The sequence below is a fragment of the Capsicum annuum genome, chromosome 11 (genome assembly GCF_002878395.1).
Source record: "Capsicum annuum cultivar UCD-10X-F1 chromosome 11, UCD10Xv1.1, whole genome shotgun sequence".
In the NCBI taxonomy this organism is placed as follows: domain Eukaryota; kingdom Viridiplantae; phylum Streptophyta; class Magnoliopsida; order Solanales; family Solanaceae; genus Capsicum; species Capsicum annuum.
In genome coordinates, this window is record NC_061121.1 from 115,287,474 (window position 1) to 115,301,323 (window position 13,850).

General features: G+C 35.5%; 1 non-coding gene across 1 annotated transcript; it reads right to left on the reverse strand.

Annotated features, from left to right (window-relative positions):
• Positions 1-7,152: 7,152 nt before the first annotated feature.
• On the reverse strand, positions 7,153-7,258 carry LOC124889156. Its single transcript, XR_007047768.1, has one exon. It is a non-coding gene; the product is annotated as a small nucleolar RNA R71 (small nucleolar RNA).
• Positions 7,259-13,850: the final 6,592 nt, after the last annotated feature.

The following is a 13,850-nucleotide window of genomic DNA, read 5'->3' on the forward strand; positions in this document are numbered from 1 at the left end:
CTTATCATATTATAAGAGAAGGTATAGTTTGTATGAAATTATCATGTTCCCCATGGTGGTGGCTAAGCTCCACGATGCGCTAGTGACCCCAAATGATCCATTTTTATGTCTAAGTCTTGTCCTATGCTTTTGTCTAACCATTCCAAGCCTTGTGATTTTGATTCCACTTTATTTATAGCTTGTTTATATTCCATATATCATAATCATAAACTCACAAAGCATCCTATAGCATCAAACACCACAAATTAGAGCTCAAAACAACACACAAACAAGACGTTGAACTAGAAACTTAATCTAAGAACTAGTTTTTCCCTTTAGATCTTTAACTTGGTGTTTTAACTCTTATCTTGATTCAATTGAACATAAACCACTATAAACAAGTTTTTCCACACATAAATACACAATAATACCATTAGGAACTGATTACATACACTAGAATTCATTGAGATGGACTAAAACAACACATAGCTCAAGCTAGTAACACTAGTTTTCTCGTCTAAACTCCAAGTGATCAATTTGAATCCAAAATTATTTGAAAAACACCTTTAATATTGTATTCAACTACTTTATACTTAGATGCTCATTTATATCATTATTAACATATTAAGTAAACAAAAAGTTCGCAAAACAAGGCTAAAAGTTTGGATAACAACACTGGGGTGCATAAATCCACCTCAAATCAATGTCTCATTTTCATTCAAAAATAGTATTCCTCAATGGTATGAATATCTTATGAATGTATATGTTTGGAATGAGGATTTAATCCTTACAATCAATTAGTATGAAGATATACAGTCCATCCAATACGTATATAAGTCAGCCCAAAAATCAACTTAATATGTCCACAATTCACGATTATCGACTTTAATTAGGACCATCAAAATAAATATGCTTGCAAGATATCATTAATATCATATCAACCCCTAAATTAGGCATTTCTATCATGACAAAGATAACCAATGCTCAATAAGGCCTATAATAAAAATTCAAGCCCCGCACGAGCATTGCATTTCAAAAGGCATTTAAATGCATAAATAAGGCCAATGATGTCAAATAAATCTCCCGCACAAGCAACACCCAATATCAGATATCACAAGTTAACAATAATAAAATACAAGCCCCCACTCTAGCACACATCAGTAATAATAATCTCAAAATATAAACAGTATATTTATTTTCTATAACCCATAGCATGTTTTACTTATTTATTATCTGCCTAGCTCAATCTAAATGAAATTAAGGTTAATGACCCTCCAAGTTATCTTTTGAATTTTCATGCATTTTTAGAGTTTTGAGACTTCTATAATGGCAATAGGTCATTTATGACTTGTCGAAACTATAGATTAGATTATCTGTCAATTTTTTAGGGTTTTAGGCTCATTTTCCTATCTTGGAGATATTATTGTTAGGAAATTGGTCTTTAACTAAACTCCTTGTAAATGACCTCATATGAGAATTTTAATAGTAATATCAGCTTCATAACATTGATTTTAGGTTTGGGGGACCTTTGGTTCAGGTCTCGAGGATTTCAAACTCGTGTTGGGCAATTAGGTAGAATTTAGGTAAGCAAAACTATGGGTGAGGGCCAACATTTAATCAAGAAAATCTCAGATGAAAGTTTTAACGGTTCTGTTGAGTCTAAAATGTCAAACTTGGTATGATAGCATAGTTTTTTTGCATGCATGAGGTTCAGAATGAATCTTGAGCACCAGATTGGAGTCCATTTGGAATTAGAAAAATCTAGTGCCTGGTATCATCTGGTGCAATCACTTAACCTAACCTTTGGTCACTTAAGCAGTAGTCACTTAAGCAACCAGGGGATTAATTTAGCAATCAACATTAAACCTCATCTAGTTGCATAAGTGGAGGCCTAAACACTTAAGCAGATGTTGCTTAAGCGAAACTCGACCTCTTAAGTAAAGCTCAAATTTGTATGAAGGATCGCTTAAGCGATCATTTGGTCACCTCAATAATAACTGATGGGGATAAATACCGCTATTTACCTATTTTCTCACTCATTTCTTAACCCTTTTGCTCTATTTTGAGAGCATAGGACATCAAAAAGTGTGGTTAATCATCTGTTTAAGCTAAGGTAAGTTAGGCGCAACACTCCTTGGTCATTTTTTATTATTTTTCAGTCAAATTCCATCCTTTTTTATTTTAGAATTTATATAATTTAGGTCTTACGATCATTAGAATATAGGGGCTGATTTGGTCCCTAATTTACACTCCGTTTGTGCTAAACTTTTGAGCACATATTCCTTGTCCTTCGATGGAATTCATGATAAACTCAATTTTGGGTTTCATTTGCAAGCCTGACGAGCCAATTCTTGATCCAAATTTTAACCCAAATATTTTTATGGTAATATGGGTCTCATTGTACTCCTATTGACGTGTATATTATTATTTTGACAAAATGGTGGTGTTTTGGGATCAAGTAGCAAAGATGAGTGATTTGTTGATGATTCAAGAATTATAGCTCAACATCGAGGTAGGCTTCGGTCTAATTTTCTCCAAGAGATGATGTATAGTATAGATTGCATGCTAAGTAAGGATAGTAGGACATGCTTATATATCATGACTTAAACCAGGGCCTACTAGTGATGGTTATCTTGAGTCTACCAAGGACCCGTAACCATACCCTTTGCCTAGACAACAAAAATACAACATGATATAACAGTAGAAATTTGAGAGAGAAGAGAGTGTTTATGTTATTTTAATTGGTTGAAATAGGAAAAGTGGAAAGGTTTTAAGTTATGGAAAGTAATGGGTTGAAAGAAAAAGACCATAATGCCCTTAATGAAATAGTTTAGGAAATATAATTCGCAATAGCTATGAATATCGTATTGACTTGTGATGACCAGTCATGAGTTTTCATCACGACTCATAGTCTGGGCAATACCTAGGACCACCTCTACTGGTTTGGTCATGAGTCACACCATATGACTTGTGAAATCACCTTACAACTGGAAGGGTTATAGTCGTGATCCAAATAGAAACCTGGGCAATCCTCACTAGTTAAGCTATGATTGGCACCATACGGATTATGACAAGTGATAATGACTCTTTACTAGAGTTGTTGTTCAGCAAATGAGTTCAACACACATGGAAATTTTAGATTCCAAAACTTGTGAGGTCACATTACCCCCCCCCCCTCTCCAAAGATCATTCATCTTTGAATGAGGAGTTAAGGCACCCATTAGCATAATAACAAAAAAGAATGCACACCCTCAAATGACAAATTTATAAGGCCATAAGAGAGAGGACGGAAACCCTCCCTCAAGTATTTTCATCTAATACGGGGAATAGGAATGGATATTTGGACTTCATGTCCTCTTCAACTTCCCAAGTAGCTTCTTCCACCTTTTGATTCCTTTAAAGGACTTTCACCAAACATACATCCTTATTCCTCAACCTATGAATTTGTATATAAAAAATCTCAATCAGGACTTTCTTATAAGATACAGAATCTGAAATACCAATATCCTCCACCAGGACAATCAGAGAAGGATCACCCATATACTTTTTCAACATCAACACATGGAAAAAAGGATAAATAGAACCCAAACTCTCAAGCTAATCCAACTTATAAGCAACATTCCAAAATCTCCTCAAAATCTAATATATACCAATATAATAGGGACTAAGCTCCCCCTTCTTCCCAAACCTTATCATTTCCTTCATAGGAGAAACTTTCAAAAACTCCTAATCACCTATATTGAACTTCAACTCCATTTGCCTTATATCCGCATAAGACTTTTGGCGACTCTAAGCAGTCTTAAGTCTTTTCTAATCACCTTCACCTTCTCCATGGCTTGGTAAACCAAATAAGTACCAAACAACCTAGTCTCAGAAACCTCAAATCACCCAATAGGAGACCTACACCTTCTACCATAAAAAGCCTTAAAATGATCCATCTCAATACTCAATGACAACTATTATATACTCAAACTCAATAAGAGGCAAATGATTAACCTAATTACCCTTAAAGTCAATCACATATGCCCTTAGTATATCCTCCAAAGTCTGAATAGTATATAGTGCTTGTCCATCTATTTGGGGGTGGAAATCAATGCTAAGGTTCACCTTAGTCCCCAAACCTATCTAAAAGGAATGCCCAAAGTGAGAGGAGAATTGTGCACCTTTATCCTAAATAATGGACACTGGCACTCCATGCAATCTAACTATCTCCTCAATGAATAACTTGGAATAATTCCCTCCAAAGTAGGTAGTCCTCACAGGCAAGAAATGAGTAGACTTAGTCATCCTATCCACAATGACCCAAGTCCAATCATACTAAATTTGAGACCATAGAAGACCTATAGTGAAATCCATATTAATCATCTTCAACTTCTACATAGGCAACTCTATCTCTTGAGATATCCCTTCAGGCCTCAAGTGTTCTACCTTCACTTCCTGATATACCATATACTAAACCACAAAATTTTCCATATCTTTCTTCATATTGTTCTACTAAAACATCTCCTTCAAGTAATGGTAATCTAAGTCAAACTCAGATAAACTGTATACCTAGACTCATGAGCCTCAGTCAAGATCCTCTCTCAAATCCTATCAAAATCAAAATGCACAACCTATCTTGGTACCTCAAGATACCATCTCCACTAATCTCAAAGGTCATAACTGATCAGAGGTAAATTTATGCACCTCAGTATTGTATGTGGGCTTAATTAGTCTTATTTTAAGGACTTCTTGAGTTCTTAATGAGTCAATAATTCTATAATTGAGCATAAAAGTGTTTAAGTACTTGATTACAATTTTTAAGGTGTTTTCCAAACAAGTTTAGACTTAAATTGATCACTTAGAATCAAAATGAGAAAACTAGCATTACTAGCTTGAGCTAGGTGTTGTTCTTATTGATCTTGATGGATTTTAGTGTGTGTAATGAGTTAAAAATGATATGATTGTGTAATTATATGTGGAAATACTTTTTTATATTGTTTAAGAATCAATTGAATCAAGCTAAGAGTCAAAAATAAGTTAAAGATCAAAAAGGGCAAAACTAGTTCTTAGCTTAAGTTTCTAGTTCACTGTCTTGGATGTTGTGTTTTTTTGAGCTTTAATTCATAGTGTTTGATGCTATATGATGCTTTGTAAGTTTATTATAATGATATATGTATGGTACATAATATATAAATCAAGTTTTAATGATGAGTGGTAAATTTACCACTCATTTACACAAAAAAATTGTGCACACTACCGCGATTTGAATGTATGAAAAAGACAAATTTGTGATTAAATGCACTAATTTCTACATTTTGCTGGAATACAGGTTATGATAAGGAAAGGTGTATATTTGATCTTAAAAGTATCAAAAATAAGAAAAGAAGTACAGCTAGAAGACCTGAAGCAGAAATCAGTCTCAGTTACCGCGATCTCGGTATGAGGGTTGCAATTGCGACTGGTCAAGTTCAGGTCAAATACGGTGACCTTATTATGGTCCTGGTAGCTGTGATCATGGACACTCTACTGCAATTGTGGCTTAGTGGGATTTTATGTAGGGGTAATTCTATCATTTTACCGAGCCAACCCCAAATCCCTTAAATTGCAAAAATCCTTTTCCATTTGAGATACTATGCTTTGAACAATTGAAATTGGGAAAGCTTGTAACCCAATGAATTAGTAAAATTTGTGTATTTAAATTTTCAAGTTGAATTTGGTGTAATTGAAGTGTAATTGGGAGAATCTTCTCACTTTCCATTTTCATGGATGTTTTGAATTAACCTTTTGGTATATTTCTTTCTCTTTACTTCATGAGTAACTAAATTTACTTGTCTACGGATAATTTTGAATTAAGGTGTAATTATGTGTGGGTTTTGATGTATTTGTGTAGATTCTAGTTTGTTGATGATGGGTTTCTATATTGCTTATTTGAATTAGTTGGGGTTTGTGGGTGAAAACCCCAAGCACCCAACCCTAAGATCTTGAAAGCTTATATCTTCCTTAAAAGAGGGATATAGGTTAACTTTTGGAACCCGTACCATCCTTAAAAGAGAGATATGGGTACCAAAGAAATAGTGGATAATAATGGATATAGGTTGCTATATTTTGCTATTATAGAAATAAGGGTGAGTAGAGAGTTAGCTACGTCTTGGGCATCTTCCTAAAAATAGGGATGCCTAATTAAGGTATTAGGTGGATAAAATTGACACACTTGTTAGGTACTCAAAAGGGTCAACGAGTGATATTCTTAAGGTTTTATTGACAAACTAGCCTCAAGTAGTTTCAACCCAACCTACTATATCGTTAATAACTAGAATTTGCACTAAATCATCATGTTCCCATGCATAATATGACCTTAGGTAGACATAATCCCAAGATTCTTCTCATATTGCATTTTTCAATCATAACTATTGCCTTTAGTTTGTTGATTCAATTAAAAGTTGATTAATCCTTACTTCAAACCCCCCAATTATAAATCATAAATTTTACTTTTTTTACAATACAAGTATCTTTTTAGTAACTATTAAAACCCACAGGACTAGAAATCTAATTTCTCTCCTTGTATATTCAACCTTAATATAAGTTGATCTACTAATAACGATCGTCCTCTACTAATTTAAATGATATAGGTGAGCGTTATCAAAATGGCGCCATCGCCAGGGAGTGAAATTTAGCTTTCACTTATGCGGTGTTGATTTTTACTTAGGGTATACCCGTAGTAGTGTTTATTTATTTTAGTTGTTTTTTTTGTTTCCTTTTTAGGTGGTTCCCAGAGTGTTCACAAAACTATGAGTGCCAATGCAAGTATTGCTAGGTCCTTCGACGGACCTCTTGATGACAGAGTAACTCAACAACGTTGGACATTTGGGTGTCATTCATATCCCACCTACTCATGGAACTATTTCTTTCATATCACGAGTGTCTTGTTGCATATGCTACAAATAAATGGATTTTTTTACGGACAAGCCTATGAAGACCCCAACTTGCATTTGAAGAACTTTGTAAAAGTGTGTGCACCCATTGATATTGCATACATAACCCAAGAGTCTATCCGTTTTCACCTCTTCTCCTTCTCTCTAATAGGGGAGGCGGTATTGTGGCTTCTCTCACTTCCGACCGGATTAATTACTTCATGGGATGAACTTACCATGGCCTTTCTTGATAGGTATTTCCCACCCTCCAAGATACTTCAATTGTATAATGAAATCATTAACTTTAGGCAATTGAATGGAGAAATCTTGTACGAGGTATGGGAAAGATTCAATGGAAAAGTCGTACAATGTCCGAACCACGAGGTCCCAAAGAAGATGCTTCTCCAAATTTTCTACCGGGCTCTTGATTCAGTCAACAAAACCGTGCTAGACAATGCAGCGGGAGGTTATCAATATGGTTTTAAGGAGACCTTTTACCCTTCATATGCTTTTATGTTATATAGTGAGGTCATTATAAGTCTTATAGTAGGGTTTGTGGCCTTGCACCTGTGCATACTTATTAGTTTGCAATACTCAAATTTAATTCACACGGCGCATGAAAATTTTATGAATTAATTGTTTTCATTTTTAGTTTTCTATTTCTTTTAATAATGAAGTTGGGCAAGTCTTTCCTATGATATATTGAATGAGGACATTCTTAACGAAAACACGTCGTGATTGAGTTTTGATCACATTCATACCTATGGCAAAAAATGAGTAGTCATATAGTTGGTTTGCCCGTATAAAAGCCACAATGTGAGACAAAGGATTGGGTTGTTTCCATAGGTATCAAATTATGTGTGGTGCAAATGCCAAAAAAATACCCTCCTTCATCAAAAAATTTTGAAAATCAAGGGCATAGACGTGAGCGACCTTGTAACAACTTTTTCTCTTTTTGTGAATCCAAAAATTTTGGCTTGTGAAAATTGGTAAATACACCATTTTTGTCTAGTGGGAGGGGCAATTGATTCCCCTTGGTTAATGTTCATGCCATGTGTGGTGAGCTTATTTTCTCAAATCTCATGTGTACTTGTAACTTCTATAACTTGCCTCATTAGTCTCTCAAGGCTAATTCTAATTGTACTTGGTTGCTGAAATGATCTTAGGCCATCTTTGTGACATTGGAAGTCCACTTTAGCCTAAAATTCCTACCCTTGTATAGATGTTATCCTAAGTTAGGGTGGTGATGATTGGAAGAGGTAATTTTGAGCCACGAAGTTTTAAGTGAGTGCCTGTGAGCTTAAAGATTGAGAGCTGCTCTTGATGTGGTTTCAGGGAGCATCTTTATCTCTCTTTATACTTGATTGTTTATGCAGTGAGAAGACTGCTATCTTTTTAGTTGGGGGTGCCTATCTCCGAATTTATTTTATTTGGGTCTATATTATTGATATTTCTGGATATTTTGATGTTATTTTGGATGATTTTTATTTTTTTATGGGTTTTAATATTTGGGCACTCTGATGGTGCCCACATTTTCATGGATTAGTCATTTTGTTTTGTTTTTAGATTTTTTCTTTATCTTTATTTTACTTGTGATGATATCCTATAAGTATTTTCCTATGATAGATTGAGTGACGACATTCTCAAGGTAGAATCATTGTGATTGGGTTTTGAGCCATGGATGCAGGGGAAGTTTAAGTACCCATAGCATCAAAGATATAAATGCAGGGGAAGTCTGAGTACCTATAGCATTTTGGATTTAGGATCACACTTATACCTATGGAATAGTATGAGTAGAAATATGATTTGCCTGTATGAAAGCCTAAATGTGAGACGTCGACTTGGTTTGGTTCCATAAAAAGCAAATTGTGTGTGGTGCAAATGCAAAGCAAACACCTCCTCCTTCCAAAAAAAATTAAAAATCAAGGGCACGGACGTGAGCTATCTTGTAACAATACTTTACCTCTTTTTGTGACTCCAAAATGTTGGCTTGTAAAAATTGGTAGATAATACATTTTTGTCTCTAGTATCAGGGGAAATTGAACCCCTTTGAGGAGTTTGCATGCCATATGCGGTGAGACTTTGAGTCTAAATCTCATGCCTACTTGTACCATCTAAAACTTACCCTGTTAGTGTCTCAAGGCTAATCTTAATTGTTCTTGGCTGGTGAAATAATCCTAGGCCATCTTTGTGAGCATAGGAACCCACTTTATCCTAAATAGCCTACCCATGATTAGGATAGTACCTTTAGTTACCAAATTCAAGCCTTCAATCCTTTCTTTAGAAACCACATAACAAGCCTTGATCCATTCAAAGTTTTTCCCTCTCTTGAACCCTACCCTTTTTGAACATGAAAAATAAAAATTAAGACTAAATGCCTAAGTTGGGGTGATAAGTTTGAAAGAGTTGACTTTGGGATATGGTAGTATAAGTGGATGCCTATGAGCTAAGCAATAAAAAAAGTGAAAAAAAGGTATGATGAAAAGAAAAATTAGGCATAGATTGCAAAAGAGATAAGTGAATGAAAGATGCCTCCAAAAAGTAGGGAAAATCAAGGTAGCTAAAATAGGCATGTATAAAGTGTGCAATCAAAATAAGTGGTCCATGGTCAAAAAGTTAGAAGGATGAAATAGTGTGATGTAGATGTTCAACGAGGGTGTAGCAACTTGTTCCTAAATGATGTCCTAACCTTCCCCGAACCTACATTACAAGCCCTAAAGGCCCTTCAATATCTCCAGCCAAGTGTATTCATTATAGTGGTGAGTGAAAATAATGTCAAACCTATCGTATGGTACTCGTTAGCATTGAGAGTCTTTGTGAGAGAGAGAGAGTTTTGTACTTGAATCCCTTGTTGCATATTTGATAATTTGATGTGTAGGGGATTTTTCTTCTTGTAAGGAGGCGTGTGAACAACTTGAGGTGGGTGACGTTGTCATCTTTTGAATAATGAGGTAAAAGGAGTATAGTTGAGTTTAGGTCAATAGAGAGTCACTTTTAGAGTGGGAATGATTGTTGCATGGTTGATATTTAAAGTTCTTTGAATCTTTGAATTGCATTTCATGTTGAGGGGTGTCGTGAGAATATCTTGGCCCTTGTTTGAAGAGCTACTTATGGTAGTAACCAAGATTGAAGTCATTGTGATTATTGGGTTGTATAAAAGGTGCTTAAATGCATTGTCTCGTGGTAAGAGGTAGTGTGCTTGAGGATAAGCAAAAATCTAAGTTAGGGGTGTTGATGAGTGGTGAATTTAACACTCATTTGTACTAAAAATTCATGCACGCTACCGCAATTTGAATGTATGAATGAGACAAATTTGTGATTAAATGCACTAATTTCCCCATTTTTCTAGCATATAGGTTATGAGAAGGAAAGATGTAGATTTGAGCTGAAAACAATCAAAAAGGAGAAAAAAAGTATAGCTGGAAGACTTGAAGTAGATATCAATCTCAGTTACCGCGATCGCAGTCTAAGGGCCGCAATCATGGTCGATCAAGTTAGGTCAAAGGACCGTGATTGTGGTGACCTTATTGAGGTGGCAGTAGCCACGATCGCGGACACACTGTTGCAAATACAGCTTAGCGGGATTTCGCCCAAGGGTAGTTCTATCATTTTACCTAGCTGACCCCAAATCCCTTAAATTACAAAAACCCTTTCCCATTTGAGATACTACACTTTGAACAATTGAAATTAGGAAAGCTTGTAACCCTGCTAATTTGGAAAATTTGTGTATTTTAATTTTCAAGTTGAATTTGGTGGAATGGAAGTGTAATTGGGAAAATCTTCTCACTTTCCATTTTATGTTTTGGATTAACCTTTTGGTATATTTCTTCCTCTTTACTTCATGAGTATCTGAATTTACTTGTCTTGGGATAATGTTGAATTAAGGTACAATTTGTATGGGTTGTGATATATTTGTTTAGATTCTAGTTTGTTGATGATGGGTTTCACTATTGCTTGTTTGAATTAGTTGGGGTTTGTGGGTGAAAACCCCAAGCACCCAAAATGGGTTTGTGGGTGAAAACCCCAAGCTCTTGAAAGCTCACATCATCCTTGAAAGAGGGATGTTGGTGAACTTTTGGAACGCATATCATCCTTGAAAGAGGGATATAGGTACCAAAGAAATAGTGGACAATAACGGATATAGTTTTCTATCTTTTGCCATCTTAGAAATAAGGGTGAGAAGAGAGTTAGCTACATCTTGGGCATCTTCCTAGAAATAGGGAAGCCCAATTGAGGTATTAGGTGGATGAAATTGACATACTTGTTAGGTACTCTAAAGTGTCAGTGAGTGATATTCTTGAGGTTTTGTTAACAAACGAGCTTCGAGGACTTCCGACCTAGCTTACCGTATCCTTAATAACTAGAATTTACACCAAATCATTATGTTCCCATGCATAATTTTCCTTTAGGTAGACATAATCCCAAGATCATTCTCATATTGCAATTTTCAATCACAATTATTGCCTTTCATTTGTTGATTCAATTAAAAGTTGATTAATCCTTGCTTCAAACCAACCGCCGTTTTAAATCATAAATTTTACTTTGTTTACATTACGGGTATCTTTTTAGTAACTATTAACACCCATAGGACTAGAAATGTAATATCTCTCCTTGTAGATTCGACCTCAACATAAGTTAAGCTATTGAAAACGACTGTCCTCTACAAATTTGTACAATATAGGGGAGTGTTATCAGGTAACAATACCAAAAGGCTTGGAATGGATGGACAAAAGCATGGGACAAGATTTGACATAAAACGGACCTCTTGGATTTCACTAGCGCATCGCGGGGCTTAGCCACTTCTATGGGGTACATGATACACATAGGGATCTTTCTTAGGAACCCAAAAAAGTGTGTATCCATGGTTAGGGTGTGTTACAAACCATAGGTACTGCAATAGAGGGCGCGACGCGGACCCTAGTTCAATTTTGACAGTTTTGTCCTCCTATAAATAGGACACTTAAACATGATGCTATACACCTTGGACGACTTGGAACTTGGAGGGAGGCTTGAAAACACTTCAATTAGGGTTTTTATTTATTTACTTTAGTTTTTTTATGAATTTTATCATGTATTCATCTTTTGTGATTACGGTTATGTCCAGGAGCAGTTAAAATCCCTTTTTGGGGTTAAGGCCAAGAACATGATTACTCTTGTTTTGAATTGATTTGGTTTTGATTGTTTATCATATTTATTTCTTATTCATCCTTTTAATCACTATTTTAAGCCATATCTACCCGAAAATACATCCATAATCAACTTGTGAGCCCGAAAGAAGGAACAAGAAAATAGCACATGAGGATTAATAGAGTAGGATTATAATCTTCTACAGAACAAAGTTGTAATTTGAACTTAGGATAGGAATATACCTACGTGTCCTATTTGGTTCATTACGAGATGAAATATAAAATAAATTTATCTTAGCTCTCACAACTCCGCTCAAAGATGTAGTTATGGGTCTAAGTTAGATAGGCGATAAAGGCTTGGAAGACCATAATCATAATATCAACCCCGTGAATCAACAGCCAAGATAAGTAACATAACCAATGAATTTTTATAGCATTGTATGATTGTTCGTAGAGCCTTAACCCTGGGTTTCTTCTGATTGATTGTCCAAGAACTTTACTTTTATGCATTGTTTACTTTACTTTCAGTTTATAACTCTCAAACTCCTGTGGCTACATTTGTAATGATTTAATCTCAATAGTGAACTAAAATTAGATAGGTTTCAACACAAGTCTCTAAGGATCGATATTCCACTTTATTTTAGGCCATTATATTATTTGGTGAGACCACGTACACTTGCGTGTGCGCTCGGGCGCAACAATAGCCTTTTATTGTCCCACATCATCCTTAATTTTCATAATAATATGATCCCAAACCTGCTTCTTCTTCACCTCAGAACCAAGATATTATTTGACCGCCTCTTATATAATCACTCCCCCATCCTCGGAGTCCAATAAAGGAACTCCCAAGTTAGCCAACCGGTGAATATCTTTCGCCAATCCTTTTTTCTCCTCATCCATATGAAATAAGCTCCCCATAGACAATTGCTAAGAGTATCAACAACCACATTAGTTTTACTTGGATGGTAGCGAAGACTCATGTTATAGTCCTTAGAAACTCAAGCCACCGTCTTTGCCTAAGATTCAACTCCTTCTGGGTGAACATCTATTGTAAGCTCTTATGGTCTAAACAAATGTCCACATGTACCCTATACAAATAATGACACCAGATCTTCAATGTTTAAACCATAGCCACTAACTCTAAATCATGAGTTAGATAATTTTTTTCATGAACCTCAGGTTGTGTGTAAGCATAGGCCACCATCGTACCATGTTGTATCAACACATAACCTAGACCCATATAAGACGCACACAATACACCATAAATTCATCGGTAACTCGAGTAGGGTCAGAAATGGCGTAGAAGTCAACTTAACCTTTAACTTCTTGAAACTACCCTTATAAGCATCAGACCATAAGAACATCACCTTATTATGAGTCAACTTCGTCAATTTAGCAGCAACAGAAGAGAAACTCTCCACAAACCTCCTATCATACCCATCCAAGCCCAAGAAGCTCTGAATATTGGTTGGAGTCGTGGGTCTAGGCCTCCTCCTAACTGCCTCAAGTTATTGTGGATGCATCTTGATCCTCTCACTAGAAACAACATGCCCAAGAAAAGTCACAGCATAACCAGAATTCACACTTAAAAAATTTAGCATACAACCTTTGATCTTTAAGAGTTTGCAATAAAATTCCGAGGTGACTGGTATGATCCTCCTGACTCTTAGAATAACCAAGATATCATCAATAAACATTATCACAAACAGATCCAAAAATTGTCTAAACACCCAGTTCATAAGATCCATAAAAGTAGCCAGAGCATTAGTCAACCCATATGACATAAATAGGAATTCATAATGACCGTATTGGGTTCAGAAAGTAGTTTTAGGAATATTAATTTCTAAAATCT